The 23,272-nt window shown below is 42.5% G+C and overlaps 2 long non-coding RNA genes across 2 annotated transcripts in view; one reads left to right on the top strand and one right to left on the bottom strand.

Moving 5' to 3' along the window:
• The window catches only part of LOC118766716, an 18,385-nt gene extending 18,227 nt beyond the window's left edge, over positions 1-158 (bottom strand). Inside the window, exon 1 of the long non-coding RNA XR_005002624.1 lies at positions 67-158. This is a non-coding gene — a long non-coding RNA (uncharacterized LOC118766716). The remainder of the gene's footprint in view (positions 1-66) is intronic.
• The window catches only part of LOC118766715, a 25,183-nt gene that overhangs the window by 1,224 nt on the left and 687 nt on the right, over positions 1-23,272 (top strand). Inside the window, exon 2 of the long non-coding RNA XR_005002623.1 lies at positions 5,369-5,372. This is a non-coding gene — a long non-coding RNA (uncharacterized LOC118766715). The remainder of the gene's footprint in view (positions 1-5,368; positions 5,373-23,272) is intronic.

Below are 23,272 nucleotides of genomic sequence, written 5' to 3'. Positions count from 1 at the left end.
GTTTGCACACACACCACCACGTCTACTCTGCTAAAATACTTTCCTCAAACACGTCTGCTCTGCAACAAACCAATTCTTTTTTCTGTATGTACATAGACCTTATATTAAAGTTTTCATACATATATATCCATCATTAGAAATTGACATTAAATATTTCAACATCATGTTTTGAATTTTCAAGGGAAGTAACTGCAATTTTTAAAACAATGTTTATCTTAGAGTTAATTCCCTTGTGTAACTGTCCCCTTTCTTAATTCCAAGTATGTTCATGTTGGAAGGTAGATTCATTTTTACTGTCTAGTGGGAGTGAAATAATGGTTGTGTGTTCAAGCTCAATTAAAAGTTGATGACAGTCGGAATTTTAAGATGGAAACTTAGTGTAGCTGGTAATGTCGACACGCTGCTAGGCTGAAGCGATAGCAATAATGGAATACTGCTTCCACGTTCTGGGACATTTTGCATCACATTCAGAGTAGAACCACTCACTTGATTGGTGAGTAATCACTAACGGACACACTCTAGCCCCTGGCATACTCTCATCTTTCTTTCCTGTCACTACTATCATGGTCTCTGTTCCTTGGATCGAGCTGTTCTCGTACCGCTACCACCCAGGCACCCTCAATCCAATCGTCTTTCTACTTCTCGTCGCCTTTGTGGCATCCAACTATCTGCGATACCATACTAACCATTATTCCTAGTCCTTCCATCCAAGAACAAAATCCCTCAGAAATCTTCTTTCTGTTCATGTCTTTCTTACAGGTAAAAGTAAATTGGAAAAAAGGCCCCCCACTTCGATCATGCATAACCATGAGATTGCACCTAGAAAGTTCCCTTCCGAGACAAAAGTCCGGGCAAGACCAGCAGTTGTCCGTGCATACCAGCCTCCCATCTCCAAACCATCGATGTTACCTAATGGAAAGGCAAAGGCCAATACAGCTTGGTACCAGTGACGTCGCAACTAATTTCTACAGCTGAGTGAACTGGAACAACGTGAAATAAAGTGTCTTTCTCACGAACACAACACACAATCCGCTCTGAGAATTGAACTCAGTACCTCATGATTGTGAGTCCAACGATCTAATCACTCAGCCATGCGCCTTCTTAGAAGTATTAAACCTTAACCAGTTCAAACGCAACATGAAAAAAAAATTCTTGAGCCTTAGGATTCATAAAGCCAGTTATCCGGTCTCTATGTTTTATAAGTGACTGAAATCACAACATCTGAGTGTATTCTATTGACGAGGCAAAGCATTCCTAAATGCAAAGTCAGAAATCCGGGATCTAGAATTATCCAGTAATTTTTTACTAGTTTTATCTTGTCTCTTTGTCTTTTCTCCATGTGCTATATGTAAACTTAAGGTGGTTTTAGAGTCGGTTCATGGCTGCTATTTTCAGCTAGGTGGTATCTCGTAGATACCCTAATTTATAATTTTAATAATTATTACCTTTGAAGGTTATTTTTTCCATGCTGACCACTTGATAAGTTCGTTGTTTTATTTTAAATTAACGATCTTAGACTTATTTACATAAATTTAAATTTATTTCGTCACTGTATTTACTGCGGTGATATTTTACCATATAGCACATGGAATTAGCGGGCATTTTGAACTAGTCTTGATGCATACATGCATATATATGTATGTATACATTCGTATATGTAAGTATTCGTATGTTGTATATATGTATTTATGTTTCTTTCTGAGCGTATTCTACTGACGAGGCAAAGCATTTCTAAATGCAAAGTCAGAAATCCGGGATCTAGAATTATCCAGTAATTTTTTACTAGTTTCATCTTGTCTCTTTGTCTTTTCTCCATGTTGCTATATGAAAGCTTAAGGTGGTTTTAGAGTCGGTTCATGGCTGCTATTTTCAGCATGGTGCTATCTCGTAGATACCCTAATTTATAATTTTATCTATCTCTCTCTCTCTCTCTCTCTCTCTCTCTCTCTCTCTCTCTATATATATATATATATATATATATATATATATATATATATATATATATATCTATATATATATATATATATATATATCTATATATATATATATATATATATATATATATATATCTATATATATATATATATATATATATATATATACATATATATATATATATATATATATATAATATGTATATATATATATATATATATATACATATATATATATATATATATATATATGTATATATATATGTATATATATATATATATATATATATATATATATATATATATATATATGTATATATATATGTATATATATATATATATATATATATATATATATATATATATATATATATATATATATATATATATATACATACATATACATACATACAAACATACTTACATGTATGTGTGTGTGGCTGTGTGTATGTCCACCATCGGTGTTAGAGTGTTTACAACCCCGTAACTAGCAGTTTGGCGAAAGAGACCGATGGAATAAGTACTAGGTTTAAAAAAAAAACCCTAGCGTCGATTTGTTCGACTAAAACCATTCAAAGCAGTGCTCCAGCATGACCGCAGTCAAATGACTGAAACAAAAGAAATAAAAGTTGTATGCTGGCTTGTAGCGGTGGTGGTGGTGGTATTAATGGTGGTGTATTGGTAAAAAGTTGGTAGTACTTGTAGTGTTAAAGTGGTAGTGGTGGTGGTGTTGTTGTAACAATTGCATTGTGGCGGTTTTGGTGGTTGTAGTGGTGGTAGTGTTCAAGAGGCGGGTGGTGTTATTGTAGTAGCGACGATAGTGTTGCAGGAGCGACTACAACACCATCAGTCGCAGTGTTGTAGTGGTGGCGGTAGTATGGATGTTGGTATAGATGGTGGTGGTGATTGTATGGATGTAGTGCTGGTGGTATGGGTGGTAGTATGAATGGTGTGGGTATGGGTAATGGTAAGGATGGTTGTGGCAGTATTGATGATGGTGGTTGTTGTATCGGTGGTGGTGGTGTGGATGGTAGTATGGATGTTGGGGTATATGGATGGATGGTGGTGGTGGTATGGCTGGTGTTGATGGTGGTGTGAGTCTGTGGTGGTTTGGATGTTGGGGTGGTATGGATGGTGGTGGTGATGGTATGGATGGATGGTGCTGGTGGTAGTGGTATTGATGGTAGTGGTGGAGTGGATGGCGATGGTAGTAGTGGTATGGACGACTGTGGTGGTATATATGTATGGTGGTAGCAATGGTGGTGAGATAATATTGTAGTATTTTTGTAGATGGTATAGTTCAACCCCGATCATTCAAGCCAATGATCAAAAGGCATTCCAGCCATGCCACTCTAACCTTTATATTCAGGACTACATATCCCCCCCACCAACTATTTAAAAAAAGCAGTACTGAGGTTTTTGAGGGATCTTTGTCAACCATTTTTAGCAAGTTAAATGATTACATACATCAAAGGTCACCAACACGTCTCTGACCTGGTCACCCTGACTCCTCGATCCACCCAATACCCGTATTAACATTTGCTTTTTGTTAATTGTTATTTAAATTAAAAAAACCTCGAGGCGCCCGTAACTACTGTCTATAGCACACTCCCCAGGGTGTCACGACACCCCGGTTGGAAACCTCTGAAGTCTCCTTAGAAGTAGTTGTGTTGGGGGTGATGACGATAATGATGATAATGATGGTAGTGGTGGTGGTGGTGGTAGTTATGATAGTGTTGATGTTGTTGGCGATGGTGATGATAGTATCAGGAGAGGAGGTGATGGTGGTGGTGACAGTGGTGTTGGTAACGATGGATGAGATGGTATTGTTGTTGTTGGTGGTGGTGGTGGCGATGGTGGTAGCGGTGGTGGTGTACTTGGTGATGGTAATAATATTGATGACGGTGGCAGTGATGGTGGATATAGTGGTGGCAGTGTCAGTGTTTGTGTTGTTGTTGTTGATGGTGGTAGGGATAGTAGTGGCGGTGGTGGTAATAGTGGTTAAGAGTGTTCGAAATGAAGAAAAGTGTGCGACAATGGTGAAGGTAGTGGTGTGTGTGTGTGTGTGTGTGTGTGCGTGCGCGGCGTGTTCTTGTGGTTACTGATGATGATGATAATGAGGAGGAGGAGGAGAAGGAGGAGAGTGTTGATGTGTAACGTTATCTTTATTATCTTGATAATTATCATTATCCTAAATATCATGGAAGCCAACACCATCACCACCACCACCACCGACACTACCACCACCACCACCGCCATCACCACCACCACCACCACCACTATTGCTACCACCACCACCACCGCCGTCTCCCGCTCCACCACCACCATCACCACCACCGCCGCCGCCGCCACCACCACCACCACCACCGCCATCACCACCACCACCCACCACCACCACCACCGCCATCACCACCACCACCACCACCACCACCGCCATCACCACCGACACCACCGCCATCACCACCACCACCACCACCACACCACCAACACCGCCTTGTGAGTGAATTTGGTAGACAGAAACTGAAAGTCAGACATATATATATATATACTAGCATTAAAGACCCGTCGTTGCCGGGTCATATTGCTAGTGCATGTATATATGTGTATATATATGTGTACATATTACATGTACATCTATATATATACATCTACACATAAAATACAAAATACAAAGTTATATCTTGATATCGCTAGTGATAACAATACTCAAAATATATAACAGACTGGAATTATTAGCCCGTCTCTTGTAATTTCGATCAATTGTAACTTGTCCACCCTCTTGTATAGAAGTGTGGCTACAATCCAGCCTACCTCTACTTCTGGTGGGGGGGGGGGGTGCGTTAAAAATTCTTTTCCGGGACGTCGTACGTCCCAGATATAAATGTAAGTATGTAATATATTTCCACTTTGCAAGTTCGAGTCGAGTACTCCCTCGTTGACTCGAACCTTGCTTCTATTGTGGCGAATTTACCTTTCATAGTCGCACCAAGACACTTTTCGAAGGTGCTTTCCTCCATGTTGTTTTATTATTACCCACAAGGGGCGAACATAGATGGGACAATACAATCGGGAAAAATGAATAATGAATTATGAAGTTTGTACAATGTGGTGTAATGCCCACTCGATCCCCGAAATCGAGCGGTTACATTTCGTCATTTGTTTTTTATTCGTCAACAATATTTTCCAAATAAAAACATTTTACACATTTTCAACATACATTTCAAAAATTTTACAAAGTTCAACATTTTTTTTTTCAGAATTTAAAGTTCTTTTTATCATTTCCAATTTAAAGTTTTCACAATACCTTTTCTTTTATATATACTCCATTATCTCTACCAAATCTTGGTAAATTTCCATCGTTCGTGGCCATCTTGTAAGTCGGCATTTCATATATTTTGTCACGTTCTTGCCAGCTGCCTCGATGAACGCCTCAGCGTCGTTCTCGTGGACGAGTGCACCTGTTTCTTTCCATTCGGTGCCCATCCTGACCCACGTATATCCATTTGTTACGTTTATTAAATCTTCCATCTCCTCACAGTGCCTGTGATGGATCAACGTTCCATAGTATTTGAATTTTCTATTCGTACCTACGTTTTCTCTAGTTTTTCTCTTAGGACTTACTTCCTCTTTTTTCTCCTCCCTCGGTTTCTCTCTTTCTCTCTTTTTGCTTTCTCTTCTTTCTTTTTCCTTCTCTTGTCTTTTTGGCTCTTTGTCTGCCGTCTCTCTACCCTGTGCCTTAAGTTCCTTTCCTGTTGTTTCTTTTCCTTTTTGCATACCATCTTTTCCTTTCTCTTGGTTCTGTTCCTTCTCTTGTTCTCTTCCTGCTTTTTCTCTTTCCTTTAATGTACTTTCCTTTTCTTTCTCTTGGTTCTGTTCCTTCTCTTGTTCTTTTCCTGCTTTTTCTCTTTCCTTTAATGTACTTTCCTTTTCTTTCTCTTGCTTCTGCCTTGGCTTCTTCTCCACTACTTCTGCACCCTGTGAATGTTGCTCCTTTTCTACTATCTTCTTCCCTTTGTTTTCATTTTCCTTCAGTGCGCTGTTACTTCCCTTCTCTTGTTGTTTCTCCGTTATTTCCTTTTCCTTGTTTTCGCTGTTCTTTCCTTCGTGTTCGTTTTCCTTCTCTCCACTTTGTGTCTCTTTTTGCTCCGCTGTGAATTCACACAGCGGACATTCCTTTTTTATGTGCCCTCTTGTTCCGCACAGGTAGCAATTCGGTTTTCTGCCCTCCACTATTACACTAATTGTTTTCTCGTTTTCTATTTCTATTTGGAAGGGAAATCTTTCGATGTCTTCCATTGTGGCCATCAGCCACAACTCTACTCCGAATCCCTTCCAATTTACAACGTTCGTCTCCTTGATTGACCCTATTTCTACTTCCTCCTTTGCTGCCCCAATAATGGCTGTTACCAGCATTTCTGTTTTAATATCTGGGGGCACCTTTGGGACTCTTACCCGTACCCCTCGTCTTCCTTTATACGTCGGCCACATGGTGAAATTTTCGGCTTTCAGGACAGTGGAAGCCAATGAGACCGCCACTTCCTTTGTTGCGCATCTCACCTCCACCGTCCCATATTTCTTTCCTCTGTCTACAAAAGTCGCTTTTTTCATGATGTCCCCCAGACATTTCTCTATTTCTTCAATCGTCACTCTCACCAGTTTTCTCGTGTTTCTATCTTGCGTTCTATACGTTATCGTCTTGTTATTTCTCTCCTCTATTGTTTCAACAGGCGGGACCAGCTTTACGCTGTCACCCTCCCTTTTGACGAACTTCTCGTATTCCTTCAATTGTTCTTTTCTAAAGAACACTTCTTTTATTCTAAGAGACTCGTCACTTTTTGTTGTGGCGACCCCCGCGTAAGTCTCCATGACTTTAGGGTCGACACACCTTCTATAAAAGGTTCAAACACGCAGCGGCAAACGCCTCGCGCGATTCAATTTTTGACAATTTTTAACAGTTTTTTTTCAAATTTTCACATACAAAATAACTCAATACACACGTGGATTGCGTTCCGCCATGTGATTTTATTATTACCCACAAGGGGCGAACGTAGAGGGGGACAGTACAATCGGGGGAAAAAAATAAAAATAATGAAATATGAAAATATGTATAAATGTGGTGTAATGCTCCACCCGATCCCCGAAATCAGGCGGTTACATTTCGTCATTTTATAATGTTTTCAACAGTAACAAATTCATTTTTCAGCATTTTGCAATACATTTCAATACATTTCAAAATATAATTTCAAAATACATTATCAATTACAGAAAAATTGTTTTCACAAATTCACATATAAATCTTTCGCAATACATCTTTAAGGTTTCAAAATACATAACCAAAAGTCTTTCCAAATTTTCTCCTTTTTTTTTTTTTTTCTTTAATTTTAAATTATCTCCATTACCTTTTTTAGGTCATTATAGTTTTCCATTTCTTTTGGGTACCTTAGTAGTCGGCACTTCATTTGTCTTGTTACATTCGTTCCAGCGGCTTTGATAAACGCCTCGGCGTTGTCTTCATGGATCAGTGCACCCGTTTCCTTCCACTCCGTGCCCATCCTGACCCATGAATATCCTTCCGTTTCGCTTATAAGTTCTTCCATTTCGCCACAGTGTTTATATTGTACCAATGTTCCGTAAAATTTGTATCTTCTATTTGACCCTATGTTTTCTTTGGTTTTCCTCTTCGGGCTTACTTCTTCTTTACTTCCCTCTCTCGGTTTTTCTCTTTCTCTCTTTTTGCTTTCCTTTTCTTTTTCCTTCTCTTATTTTTTTGGTTCTTTGTCTGTCGTATGTTCTTTTCCTGTTTTTTCTTTTTGTGTAGTAGCCTTTCCTTTCTCTTGGTTCTGTTCCTTCTCTTGTTTTTTTCCTGTTTTTTCACTTTCCTTTATTTTACTTTCTTTTTCTTTCTCTATTACCTGTGACTTTTGTTCTTTTTCTATTAATTCCTTCTCTTTGCCTTCATTTTCCTTCTGTGTATTGTTATTTCCTTTTACCGTTGTTTCCTTTTCCTTGCTTTCTTTCTCCTTTAGAGTATTGTTCCTTTCTTCGGGTTCTTTTTCTTTCTCTTTTCTGTTTTCCTCTGCTCTTTCACACTCCGCCACAAATTCGTAAAGCGGACATTCTTTTTTAATATGACCTCTTGTCCCACATAGATAACAGTTGGGCTTCCTCCCCTCAACTATTACGCAGAGGGGTCTACCATCTTCTACTTCTAAGGGAATTCGGTCTATATCTCTGTTTGTGGCTGTCAGCCACATCTCTATTCCGAATCCCTTCCATTTCACTATGCTGGTCTCTTTTATCGATCCAATTTCTATACCTTCTTCTGCTGATCCTAGGATGGCTGTTACCAGCCATTCTGTTTTTAAATCTGGGGTTATGTTTGGGATTTTAACCCGCACCCCTCTTTTCCCCTTGTAGGTAGGCCACATGACGAAGTTTTCGCCTCTGAGTACGGTGGTAGCTAGTGAGGCCGCAACTTCTTTTGTTGCGTACCTCACCTCCACCGTACCATATTTTCTGCCTCTGCATACAAAGGTAGCCTTTTTCATAACGTCGTCCAGACATTTTTCTATGTCTTCTATCGCTATTCTCGATAGCTTTCTTGTGGTCGTGTCCTGTGTCCTATAGATTATAGTTTTGTCCTCTTTTTCCTCCTTTGCTTCAACAGGGGGGACCAGCTTCACTCTGTCATCCTCCCTTTCAATGAATTTCTCAAATTCCTCAAGCTGTTCTTTTTTAAAGAACACCTCTCTTACTGTCAGCGGCGTATCGCTTTTCATTGCGGCAACCCCCGCGTAAGTCTCCATGACTTGAGGGTCGGCGCACTTTCTACAAAAAGTTTCTAACGCGCAGCGGCAAATGCCTCGCGCGATTCAAATTTCAATTTCTATCTACAAAACTATCAATTACTTAACACACGCAAATTGATTTCCGCCGTGTTGTTTTATTATTACCCACTAGGGGCTACATAGATGGGACAATACAATCGGGAAAATGAATAATGAATTATGAAATTTGTACAATGTGGTGCAATGCCCACTCGATCCCCGAAATCGAGCGGTTACATTTCGTCAATTACTTTTGTTCGTCAACAATATTTTCATATAAAACATTTTATACATTTTCAACATACATTTCAAAAAGTTTTACAAAAGTTCAACATTTCTTTTTTTTTTTTTTTCCCGAATTTAAAGTTCTTTTTATCATTTCCAAATTAAGTTTTCACAATACCTTTTCTTTTATATATACTCCATTATGTCTACCAAATCTGAGTAAACTTCCATTGTTCGAGGCCACCTTGTAAGTCGGCATTTCATATGTTTTAACACGTTCTCGCCAGCTGCCTCGATGAACGCCTCGGCGTCGTTCTCGTGGACGAGTGCACCTGTTTCATTCCATTCGGTGCCCATCCTGACCCACGTATATCCGTTTGTTGCGCTTATTAAATCTTCCATCTCCTCACAGTGCCTGTGATGGATCAACGTTCCATAGTATTTGAATTTTCTATTCGTACATACGTTTTCTCTAGTTTTTCTCTTAGGACTTACTTCCTCTTTTTTCTCCTCCCTCGGTTTCTCTCTTTCTCTCTTTTTGCTTTCTCTTCTTTCTTTTTCCTTCTCTTGTCTTTTTGGCTCTTTGTCTGCCGTCTCTCTACCCTGTGCCTTAAGTTCCTTTCCTGTTGTTTCTTTTCCTTTTTGCATACCATCTTTTCCTTTCTCTTGGTTCTGTTCCTTCTCTTGTTCTTTTCCTGCTTTTTCTCTTCCCTTTAATGTACTTTCCTTTTCTTTCTCTTTCTTCTGCCTTGGCTCCTTCTCCACTACTTCTGCACCCTGTGAATTTTGCTCCTTTTCTACTATCTTCTTCCCTTTGTTTTCATTTTCCTTCAGTGCGCTGTTACTTCCCTTCTCTTGTTGTTTCTCCGGTATTTCCTTTTCCTTGTTTTCGCTGTTCTTTCCTTCGTGTTCGTTTTCCTTCTCTCCACTTTGTGTCTCTTTTTGCTCCGCTGTGAATTCATACAGCGGACATTCCTTTTTTATGTGCCCTCTTGAACCGCACAGGTAGCAATTCGGTTTTCTGCCTTCCACTATTACACTAATTGTCTTCTCGTTTTCTATTTCTATTTGGAAGGGAAATCTTTCGATGTCTTCCATTGTGGCCATTAGCCATAACTCTACTCCGTATCCCTTCCAATTTACAACGTTCGACTCCTTAATTGACCCTATTTCTACTTCCTCTTTTGCTGCCCCAATAATGGCTGTTACCAGCATTTCTGTTTTAATATTTGGGGGCACCTTTGGGACTCTTACCCGTACCCCTCGTCTTCCTTTATACGTCGGCCACATGGTGAAATTTTCGGCTTTCAGGACAGTGGAAGCCAATGAGACCGCCACTTCCTTTGTTGCGCATCTCACCTCCACCGTACCATATTTCTTTCCTCTGTCTACAAAAGTCGCTTTTTCATGATGTCCCCCAGACATTTCTCTATTTCTTCAATCGTCACTCTCACCAGTTTTCTCGTGTTTCTATCTTGCGTTCTATACGTTATCGTCTTGTTAATTTTTTCTTCTATTGTTTCCACAGGCGGGACCAGCTTCACGCTGTCACCCTCCCTTTTGACGAACTTCTCGTATTCCTTCAATTGTTCTTTTCTAAAGAACACTTCTCTTATTCTAAGAGACTCGTCACTTTTTGTTGTGGCGACCCCCGCGTAAGTCTCCATGGCTTGAGGGTCGACACACCTTCTATAAAAGGTTCAAACACGCAGCGGCAAACGCCTCGCGCGATTCAATTTTTGACAATTTTTTAACAGTTTTTTTCCAAAGTTTCACATGCAAAAAATAACTCACAACACACTTGGGTAAATTTCCGCCGTGGTGTTTTATTATTACCCACAAGGGGCGAACACAGAGGGGACAAAACAATCTGATTTGGGGTCAGACATACGAATGGTTTTTACACAAAATCGGATTTAAAAATTTTCATGAATTACAATAAATGGACAGAAATCGGATGATGGGACAGACCGGAAGACGTTACGGGTGGAGTGGGTGCGGGTTTAGCTCGGACCCCACGAGCCCCGCCTCCCCACTGATACTTTTGGTTAAGCTTGGTATTACATTTATGTTGTATCTTTCACTCGCAACTTTCGTGCTACATCCTTCCATCGTTCTTCATACACTCTCCTAGTCAGGCATATTCTCTCCAGCCCTATCTTCCTTTTCAGGTGAAAGATGAAATACTTCATCAAACCAGGGCCGGAGATGAACTTGCCTGACTGTACACCTTTCATTCTCGTCTTCCATATCACCTCTTTCGCAATTGCTACTACAACGAGAAAACGAAACTTACCTTCATTCACGAGGAAATCCGGTGGGTCAATTTTTGTAATCGACTCAGTCGACAGCTGTACTCTTCGTGTACCTGACAACAGGTGTTCGGCATAAACCCACACCTCAGACACGTCCGGACAATGAACAATAGCGTGCGGGACGGTTTCCCTATCCCGCCCGCATCTTGGACATATCGGACTGTCTTGGCCACCGTGCCTTGCGAGTTTATCCCGAACAGGTAGAGCTCCTCTGTAGCATTGCCATGCCAGAGACTTCTGGAAGTTGTCCAGTGTCCTCGGCTCGAACGTACGTCGGAACAGACTGGCCAGCTGATTATCGTCGAGACCTAGGGTTTCCCCCAAGGTATCTTCACATTCCGCCTCTACCAACCCTCTATAGAAGAATGTGGTGGAACCCCCACCGCAGGCGTTGCCCGAGCGACGGAATAGCAGGAGAGCCTTGCGACACTCCGTGTACCAAGTACCAAGTTTCGATCTACGATTCAGCCAGGTTTCCCATCCACCGAAACTGGTGAACTTGGGAAACATCAGTTTTGCCAGCGAAGACCACACCCGTTCACCATCCAGGTAGAGCCACAGATGTCTTAACCTCAGCGCATGTCTGCGCATCATCAGCCAAGGCATCCCTAGCCCACCCTTTAACGGTTGTTGACAGCAAGTAGAGCGTTTCACAAGTGGTTTCCCGCCCTTCCACAAGAAGTAGAAGAGCTGTCTTTCCAACTTGATCAACCACGAATCAGGGCAAGGAACGACGGAAAGGCGGTAGGTGATAACCGATGCGATAAACACATTGGCCACCTCCGCCCTCCCTTTCAGGGATAGCCACCGCCAAGACCAGGTCTTGGCTACTGCAGCCACCTTGCTCGTTACCTCGCCCCAATTCTTCTCTATTTGGAGGTCTGGACCGAACCAGACCCCTAGCAGTTTAATCGGACCCTCCGTCCAACGTCCCACGACGCTGTCAGGAGGCATCGACTTGCCTCTCCAGGTGCCGAGTTGCAAGCCGACTGACTTTTCGCGATTAACTTTTGCTCCTGTCACCGTCTCGTAAACCTCTATGGCCTTGCCTACTTTACATAGGTGGTCCATTTCGGTTACGATGATGGTGATGTCATCCGCGTACGCTGACACTGATTTTCCATTACCTGGCTGTCTCGGGATGCCGCTCAGTTTTCGCAGTAATGGCTCAAGAGCCATCACGTACAAAAGCGGGGAGAGCGGACACCCTTGACGAACCGAGCGTTTGATTTTGAACGGCTTCGACAAGAAGCCGTTCACCCGAACTACCGAGTCGATGTTATCATAAATTTGGATAATCCACCTGAGGAAGCCAAGGCTCAGCCCGAACTGTGCCAGAGCAGACACCAGGTAACGATGGTCGACCCTATCAAAAGCTTTAGATTGGTCTAAATGGACCAGTGCCCCACCCTTGCCAGAATCACTATTAAACCCCTCTATAGTGTACCGCATTAGATGGAGATTATCCTGAATGGATCTGCCCGGAACGGCACATGTCTGTGCCTCCCCGATCAGACCATCCGCGACACGCGCCAATCTTTTCGATAACACTTTGGCCAAAATCTTCAACTCTGTGTTTAGCAGAGTGATGGGCCTGAAATTATCAATGCACTCCCCCTTGCTCGGGTCCTTTCTGACGAGAGTCACTACTCCCCGGCGCACAGATCTGGGTATAAGCCCGTTCTGCTGCCAGTTCGCATAGACCTCCGCCAGTAGGTGCCCGAACAAGTCTGGCATACTCTTATATAACTCATAGGGTAGACCATCCAAACCCGGCGCCTTGCCCGCGCCGCAGTCCGCCATTGCCTCAACCACTTCCTCAGGTGTGATTGGCCCTTCACAGCCCTCCGCATCTCGCCCCGATAAGCGCGGCAGACCGTCGAGTAGGTCCGTAAAGGCCCTCCTCCTATCCAGTCCGCCGCACTCACCGAAAAGCTGAGCGAAGTGCTCCTGAAAGGCCTCACACATCTCCTCGGGTTCGTTTATCAACTCACCTTGTTGGTTCGTCAAAGATCGAATCGTGGCATCGTTACCATGCCGAGCTTCCACCACTCGGGCCCATCTCACGGCGTTGATTCCTTCACATCCCATATGACGGATTCTAGCCCTGACAATGCAGCCCATGTGTTTGGCCTCGAGGTGCTGGTTTAACACCAGTCTCTTGGACGCCACCTGAGCCGCAGAGCCAGTTTTCATGGCTTCCTCTAATTCCTTAACTAGAGTAGTTTCCCTTCTAGCCTCTCTAGCCACTACTCCTATGCTATATCTAATAGACTCAAACTTGATGGCTCGTTTGAGGGCGTACCACCATTTGTTATTAATGATGGTACCAGATAGTGCCCTCTGAATTATATTCCTAATCCGGTCTTTGTACTCCTTAATCGCCAAAAGGGACGTATTAAGTTTCCAGTAGCCGGATCCTCTATTTTTAACCTTATCTATGTCAAGCTTACAAGTGACCATTTTATGATCACTGTAGCTGATCGGGTAGAACTGTGGACACTTAGCTATTTTACTGTCTACTTTTCTAATTAGTATTCTATCTAGATATGACCTGGAAGATCCGTCGCTGTTTGACCATGTCCACAATGGAGCGTTCGGAAATTCCAGCCTATAAGGATCTGCTAGCTCAAAGCGGCTTAGCAGTTCCATGAAGCCACTGTTGCCTTTTCTATCTGGACACGAGCCAACATAATCTACATCCGCTTTGCAAATTGTGTTGAAGTCTCCTAGCACCACTAATGAATGCGAAGTACCAAGAAAGTTTTCTAGTTCACGAAAATAATCACTTTGCCCTGTATGGTTGGGTGCGTAAATTGCAACCAGTCTGATAACTTTACCGTTACTGAACGTCAAATCCATGACGACCAGCCTACCTTCTGGATCTGCAAAAATTAACTTTTTCTCAGAAACCCGGTTTCTTTTTAATAGGACCAACACCCCACTCCCGCCTGTAGGACTGCCAGGAGAGAAAAAACTCTCGTAGCCGTCAAACAGCGGGAGTAGACCTCTTGGCCCCTCTAACCGGGTTTCTGTAGCAACAATAACATCTAAATTACGCGACCTGATATCATGCAGGAAGCGACCTTGCTTCCAGCCTGCTCCCAGGCCGCGCACATTCAAACAACCAACATAAATGTAATCCATTACTTACCTTTATATCAGTGGTTCGGTTTTCTCTTGTTTTTCTAAATCTTTATCTGGGCCTCGTGGGGGAGTCTGACGTAGGCCCTCGAATATATGTGGGGATGTCACATCCAATGTAAGTGGGCCTACGTCATGGAAGAATTCTGACTTTATCCGCCCGTAATCCTTCCGGTCTATTCTATAAATTACAAAGTCATTTTTTTTCTCTACTTTCACCACTTTGGCCATGGCTGCCAACACGTTTCCGAGTCTGCTATTTGATGCTCTTACTGCCATATATGAGTTTGACTCTTTTTTCTTTTTTAAAATTACTCTGGGAGGGGTGGTTTCCGTTTTTCTTTTTTTTTTTCCGATAATTTTTGCCCACCCCTCCTCATTTATCTTTTCCTCGCTCTTTTCTTTCTCCGCCGCTGGTTCTGCTGTCACCTCCACACCTTCAGTCTTCCCTTCTGGGCCATCTGACGCTGCTTCTGGTGACACATTGTCTTCTTTTTCTTTTGGCTTAGGTGCTTCCTGCGGTTTGGGTTGGGGTTGGCATTCCGCCCTTACGTGCCCCTTCTTGCCGCAGCCGAAGCACCTCGGTTTCCTGCCCTCTACGAACACTGTTATTTTCTCGTCTTCACTAATCCTCAACGTTTCTGGAATTTCTTCCAATGTTTGCACCTCTGCTTGGATGGCTATCACAATTTTTTGGCCCTTCCAAAACTCTTCTTCCTCCACTGTGGCCTGGAGGATGTTTATTTTTTCCTCCAGACCTACCATCACTGCTGCCACCAGACATTCAGCATCTGCCTCTGGCGGTATGTTATTCATTGAAATTTTCGACGTCCTTTTTCCTTTGTATAATGGTAGTAAGACAATGTTTTCCGCCTTGATTGGTTCCATTGATAATTTCTTCGCTATATCCTCCGTAGCGAAACGCACCTCCACTGTGCCGAATCTTTTCCCTCTGTTAATATACGTTATCTTGTTCATAAAAGGTTTTAGACAAGATTCTATCTTTTTTTCTTCGATTTTTTGGATCATTTTAGTCGCTGTGTCATAGGTTTTATATATTATTCTTTTGTTTTCTATCTCCTCATGTATTTGTAAGTTTGTGGCCACAGTCACTTCTGTGCCTTCTTTTTTTACGCAATCTGCAAATTTTTTAAAATTGTCTATCTTTATTTTTTTGATCTTTTTCCCCGCCACTTCAGCGAATTTTTTTGCTGGAGTTGATGCTGGTACTTGTTTTTCCATTTTCTTGGGCGACGCCGCCTCTTTTTTCTTCGGCGACAGCGCCTCTTTTTTCCTTGGCGACAACGCCTCTTTTTTACTTGGCGACAACGCCGGGTATTCATCCTCGCTCGTCACGGGCGAATAAGTGATGGGGGACTCCATCTTGAACAAATGGCTTTAACAAGCCTTTGGCAAATCCAAATCAATTGTAGTTTTCCCCCACTGAGGGGGGAACACCAACGCGAAGTCCTCGCGCGAAGGCTGACTTCGTCAGTTAGACAACAATGGTCAAAAAACAGGTAGATCAACAGTATATAATAACAGAGATAACAGTACAAGAGCAAAAATATATATAAACTTACTAATAACTCAAAGAATAAATTTCCGCCGTGGGTTCAAATCTGCTGTTTTCTCTACATTGTATACTTTATAGACAATAGTATTTTCTTTGATTTACTTTTATCCATCTGGACTATTACATTTCTGCACGCAAATTTATTTTTTAATTTATTCGCATTCATGTGAAACCACTTATTCAAGTTCAAGTCATTGATGCAATTTTATACCAATTACTATTTTTACTTTTTTTAAAGTTACGATTATATTATACTTTTTTAATTATTTTAATTATTACTTACTACATATAATTCAATAGTTATTATTATTTTTATTGTTAAAGTGAAAGTATCTGACATATAATAGAGAAATGTTTTTGTTTCACTTTTAACACGTAATACTGAAATAGTGGCGAAGATATGATATTGCTATGGGCTCGCTCTAGGCAAGAAGGTGAACATTTCTTTTGCCCATGAAACTACATGTGTAAAATTTGAATGAAAATTGATTGTGTAGTTCTCAAGTTTTAGGGAATCGTAGTGGAGAAGATATGATATAGCTGCGGGCTCGCCCTAGGCAAAAGGTTAAAAATATTTTTGTCGACGACACTCCCCGGACCCTGAGTAAGGCGGGTGTAAAATTTGAATGAAATTGTTTGTGTAGTTCTCAAGTATTAGGGAAACACACAGACAGACAGACATTCTCAGTTTTATATATATAAAGATATATATAAAGATATCAAAGAGGGTGCCGAAAGAGATGAAAGAAGAGTCCCGAAAGAGATCAAAGAGGAGTCCCGAAAGAGATCAAAGAAGAGTCCCGAAAGAGATCAAAGAGGGTGTCGAAAGAGATCAAAGAGGGTGCCGAAAGAGATCAAAGAGGAGTCCCAAACGAGATCAAAGAAGGTGCCGAAAGAGATCAAAAAGGGTGCCGAAAGAGATCAAAGAGGGTGCCGAAAGAGATCAAAGAGGAGTCCCGAGCGAGATCAAAGAGGGTGCCGAAAAACATCAAAGAGGGTGCCGAAAAAGATCAAAGAGGGTGCAGAAAAAGATCAGAGAGGGTGCCGAAAATGATCAAAGCTTGTGCCGAAAGAGATCGAAGATGGTGCCAAAAGAGATCAAAGAGGAGTCCCGAACGAGATCAAAGAGGGTACCGAAAGAGATCAAAGAGGGTGCCGAAAAATATCAAAGAGGGTGCCGAAAGAGATCAAAGAGGGTGCCGAAAAAGATCAAAGAGGGTGCCGAAAGAGATCAACGAGGTGTCCCTAAGGAGATCAAACCGGTTCAAACCCGATCAAATCGGTTCAAACCGGATCAAACCGGTTCAAACGGGATCAAACCGTTTCAAACTGGATCAAGCCTGATCAAACCGGTTCAAATATCAGGAAAGTCTGGAATGTAAGGAATGTCTGGAATGTCAGGAATGTCAGGAATGTCTGGAATGTCAGGAATGTCAGGAATGTAAGGAATGTCAGTAATGTCAGGAACGTCAGGAATGTCTGGAATGTCAAGAATGTCTGGAATGTCAGGAATGCCAGGAATGTGAGGAATGTCAGAGATCAAAGATGGTGCCGACAGAGATCAAAGACGGTGCCGATAGAGATCAAGGAGTGTGCCGACAAAGATCAAATACGGTGCCGACAAACCGGTTCAAACCGGATCAAACCGGTTCAAACCGGATGAAACCGGATGAAATCGGATCAAACCGGTTGAAACCGGATCAAACCGGTTCAAATCGGATCAAACCGGTTCAAACCGGATCAAAACGGTTCAAACTGGATCAAGCCTGATCAAACCGGTTCAAATGTCAGGAATGTCAGGGATGTCTGGAATGTCTGGAATGTCAGGAAAGTCAGGAATGTCAGGAATGTCTGGAATGTCTGGAATGTCAGGAATGTCAGGAATGTCTGGAATGTCTGGAATGTAAGGAATGTAAGGAATGTCAGGAATGTAAGGAATGTCAGGAATGTCAGGAATGTCTGGAATGTCAGGAATGTCAGGAATGTGAGGAATGTCAGAGATCAAAGACGGTGCCGACAGAGATCAAAGACGGTGCCGATAGAAATCAAGGACTGTGCCGACAAAGATCAAATACGGTGCCGACAAACCGGTTCAAACAGGATCAAAACGGTTCAAACCGGATCAAACCGTTTCAAACCGGATCAACCCGGTTAAAATCGGACAAACCGGTTTAAACCGGATCAAGCCCATTCAAACTGGATCAAGCCTGATCAAACCGGTTCAAATGTCAGGAATGTCAGGAATGTAAGGAATGTCAGGAATGTCAGGAATGTTGGAATGTCTGGAATGTCAGGTATGTCAGGAATGTCTGGAATGTCAGGAATGTTTGGAATGTGAGGAAAGTCAGAGATCAAAGACAGTGCCGACTGAAATCAAAAACGGTACCGATAGAGATCAAGGAGTGTGCCGACAAAGATCAAATACGGTTCCGACAAACCGGTTCAAACCAGATCAAACCGGTTCAAACCGGTTCAATCCAGGACAAACTGGATAAAACCGGTTCAAACCCGATCAAACCGGTTCAAACCGGATCAAACCGGATCAAACCGGTTCAAACAGAATCAAACCGTTTCAAACTGGATGAAACTGGATGAAACCGGTTCAAATATCAGGAATGTCTAGAATGTAAGGAATGTCTGGACTGTCAGGAATGTCAGGAATGTCTGGAATGTCAGGAATGTCAGGAATGTAAGGAATGTCAGGAATGTCAGGAACGTCAGGAATGTCTGGAATGTCAGGAATGTCTGGAATGTCAGGAATGCCAGGAATGTGAGGAATGTCAGAGATCAAAGATGGTGCCGACAGAGATCAAAGACGGTGCCAATAGAGATCAAGGAGTGTGCCGACAAAGATCAAATACGGTGCCGACAAACCGGTTCAAACCGGATCAAACCGGTTCAAACCGGATGAAACTGGATGAAATCGGATCAAACCGGTTGAAACCGGATCAAACCGGTTCAAATCGGATCAAACTGGTTCAAACCGGATCAAAACGGTTCAAACTGGATCAAGCCTGATCAAACCGGTTCAAATGTCAGGAATGTCAGGGATGTCTGGAATGTCTGGAATGTCAGGAAAGTCAGGAATGTCAGTAATGTCAGGAATGTCTGGAATGACAGGAATGTCTGAAATGTCAGGAATGTCTGGAATGTCAGGGATGTTAGGAATGTCTGGAATGTCAGGAATGTCTGGAATGTCTGGAATGTCAGGAATGTCTGGAATATCTGGAAAGTAAGAATGTCAGGAATTTAAGGAATGTCTGGAATGTCTGGAATGTCAGGAATGTCAGGAATGTCTGGAATGTCAGGAATGTCAGGAATATGAGGAATGTCAGAGATCAAAGATGGTGCCGAAAGAGATCAAAGACGGTGCCGATAGAGATCAAGGAGTGTGCCGACAAAGATCAAATACGGTGCCGACAAACCGGTTCAAACCGGATCAAACCGGTTCAAACCGGATCAAAACCGGATCACACCGGATCAAACCGGTTGAAACCGGATCAAAACAGTTCAAACCGGATCAAGCCTGATCAAACCGGTTCAAATGTCAGGTATGTCAGGGATGTCTGGAATGTCAGGAAAGTCAGGAATGTCTGGAATGTCAGGAATGTCTGGAATGTCAGGAATGTCTGGAATGTCAGGAATGTCTGGAATGTCTGAAATGTCAGGAATGTCAGGAATATAAGGAATGTCAGGAATGTAAGGAATGTCAGGAATGTCAGGAATGTCAGGAATGTCTGGAATGTCAGGAATGTCAGGAATGTGAGGAATGTCAGAGATCAAAGATGGTGCCGACAGACATCAAAGACAGTGCCGATAGAGATCAAGGAGTGTGCCGACAAGATCAAATACGGTGCCGACAAACCAGTCAAAACCCGATCAAACCGGTTCAAACCGGATAAAACCGGTTGAAACCGGATCAAAACGGTTCAAACTGGATCAAGCCTGATCAAACCCGATCAAATGTCAGGAATGTCAGGGATGTCTGGAATGTCTGGAATGTCAGGAATGTCAGGAATGTCTGGAATGTCTGGAGTGTCAGGAATGTCAGGAATCTAAGGAAAGTTTGGAATGTCAGGAATGTCAGGAATGTCTGGAATGTCAGGAGAGTCAGGAATGTCAGGAATGTCAGGAATGTTTGGAATGTCAGGAATGTCTGGAATGTCAGGAATGTCTGGAATGTCAGAGATCAAAGATGGTGCCGACAGAGATCAAAGACGGTGCCGATAGAGATCAAGGAGTGTGCCGACAAAGATCAAATACGGTGCCGACAAACCGGTTCAAACCGGATCAAACCGGATCAAACCGGATCGAACCGGTTGAAACAGGATCAAACCAGTTCAAATCGGATCAAACCGGTTCAAACCGGATCAAAACGTTTCAAACTGGATCAAGCCTGATCAAACCGGTTCAAATGTCAGGAATGTCAGGGATGTCTGGAATGTCTGGAATGTCAGGAAATTCAGGAATGTCAGGAGTGTCTGGAATGTCTGGAATGTCAGGAATGTCTGGAATGTCAGGGATGTCAGGAATGTCTGGAATGTCAGGAATGTCTGGAATGTCTGGAATGTCAGGAAAGTCAGGAATGTCAGGAATGTCAGGAATGTCAGGAATGTCTGGAATGTCAGGAATGTTTGGAATGTGAGGAATGTCAGAGATGAAAGTCAGTGCCGACTGATATCAAAAACGGTACCGATAGAGATCAAGGAGTGTGCCGACAAAGATCAAATACGGTTCCGACAAACCGGTTCAAACCAGATCAAACCGGTTCAAACCGGTTCAATGCGGGTCAAACCGGATAAATCCGAATCAAACCGGTTCAAACTCGATTAAACCGATCCAAACCTGTTGAAATGTCAGGAATGTCTGGAAAGTCAGGAATGTCTGGAATGTCAGGGATGTCAGGAATGTCTGGAATGTGAGGAATGTCTGGAATGTCTGGAATGTCAGGAATGTCTGGAATATCTGGAATGTCAGGAATGTCAGGAATGCAAGGAATGTCAGGAATGTAAGGAATGTCAGGAATGTCTGGAATGTCAGGAATGTTTGGAATGTGAGGAATGTCAGAGATCAAAGATGGTGCCGACAGATCAAAGACGGTGCCGATAGAGATCAAGGAGTGTGCCGACAAAGATCAAATATGGTGCCGACAAACCGGTACAGACCGGATCAAACCGGTTCAAACCGGATAAAACCGGATCAAACCGGTTGAAACCGGATCAAAACGTTTCAAACTGGATCATGCCTGATCAAACCGGTTCAAATGTCAGGAATGTCAGGGATGTCTGGAATGTCTGGAATGTCAGGAAAGTCAGGAATGTCAGGAATGTCAGGAATGTCTGGAATGTCAGGAATGTCAGGAATGTAAGGAATATTTGGAATGTCAGGAATGTCAGGAATGTCTGGAATGTCTGGAATGTCAGGAATGTCTGGAATGTAAGGAATGTCTGGAATGTAAGGAATGTCAGGAATGTGAGGAATGTGAGATCAAAGATGGTGCCGACAGAGATCAAAGACGGTGCCGATAGAGATCAAGGAGTGTGCCGACAAAGATCAAATACGGTGCTGACAAACCGGTTCAAACCGGATTAAACCGGTTCAAACCGGATAAAACCGGATCAAACCGCTTGAAATCGGATCAAAACTGTTCAAACTGGATCAAGCCTGATCAAACCGGTTCAAATGTCAGGAATGTCAGGGATGTCTGGAATGTCTGGAATGTTAGGAAAGTCAGGAATGTCAGGAATGTCTGGAATGTCAGGAATGTCAGGAATGTCAGGAATGTCAGAGATCAAAGATGGTGCCGACAGAGATCAAAGGCGGTGCCGATAGAGATCAAGGAGTATGCCGACAAAGATGTAATACGGTGCCGACAAACCGGTTCAAACCGCACACCTTGTTGTCAGCTGAGCATGCTATATCTATGATCCAGCATAGTTTGTTTTCTTTCACAATTAAGACTGTGTCTGTCTTCCTATTCTCTATCTCCTGGTCGCACTGAATCATAAAATCCCATAGGATCTTTGCATTTCCATTTTCGACGATGCCTTCAGGTTTGTGGTCGTACCCATATTTTGCTCTGTCAAGTCCATACTTGTTGCAAAGTGTCCAATGGACAAGCCTGACTATATAGTCGTGGCGTCTCATATTCCTTCTGGGCTAGTGGCGTACATTGGCTGATAATATGCCATACTTTTTCACCGTTTTGTCCACATATTCTGCACTTATCACTTTCTGCTGTATTGTCTATTCTGTATTTTATGTAATTTGTTGTTAGTGCTTGCTCTTGGGCAACACAGATTAGAGCCTCCGTTTCCTATTTTAAATCACTTTTATCGTTGCAATCCTTCATCCTGCACAAGCCTGACCTTCTTACTTCAAACAATAGCTCTTCTGTGGCATTTTTTACATACCATGCTATGTTGTTTTATTCTGATCTAATGCTGTGTTCGCATCCAGTAAGTCCCTCTCTTTTTCTTGTTTCATACAGTCTCTCTGTGTCACCTTTTGAGTGGAGTATCCCATATCTAGTTAGCAACTTCCTTGTCATTCTGTCTAAGCTGTTTAGTTCGTCTACTGTCCATGCAATTACCCCTGCTCCATGTCTGAGGAGTGAAACCACCCAGGTTTTGATAGCTTGAATCTTATTCCACCCATTTAATTTCGACTTAAGGATCAGTCTCAGTCTGCGCATTATAATTATAATTATCATTATTATTTGAAGACGGCGAGCAAGCAGAATCGTTAGCACGCTGGATGAAGTGCTTAGCAATATTTCACCCATCGACTTAATCGCTTTGTCTGTCCTTGTTTGTCCCCTCTGTGTTTAGCCCCTTGTGGGTAGTAAAATATATATATATATATATATATATGTCATGTCACTTTCGAGTGCTACTGGTAACATGTAACCCTGTACAACTTGTTGCATGGTCGGGTCGTCGGCGACTAACCGGTAACCCCACCAAGCTTGCTTGGTGAGGAGGGTGTTTATTGGACATTCTGCGGGATGAAAAACAAAACCCGTCAAAGGGTGGAAGAACTCTTGAAAGTCAACGGCCATCCAATAAATGTCTTAAGGCTGTATCATGCGCGGGGACATAGAAATAATCGGACTGAATACCCGATCGCGCGGTTAAACCACTGGGAGTGAAGGACTCCTAGCCTTTGTTAGGGCATCCTTCTAGGAGAAGGTAACTGAGGTAACTGGGATAACTCCGACATAAAACGTGCGGCTCAGTGGTTACCGATGAT

This window comes from Octopus sinensis, linkage group LG17 (assembly GCF_006345805.1).
Source record: "Octopus sinensis linkage group LG17, ASM634580v1, whole genome shotgun sequence".
Lineage (NCBI taxonomy): Eukaryota > Metazoa > Mollusca > Cephalopoda > Octopoda > Octopodidae > Octopus > Octopus sinensis.
Note: the sequence above shows the minus strand (reverse complement) of the source record. Positions and strands in the feature narration are given on the sequence as shown.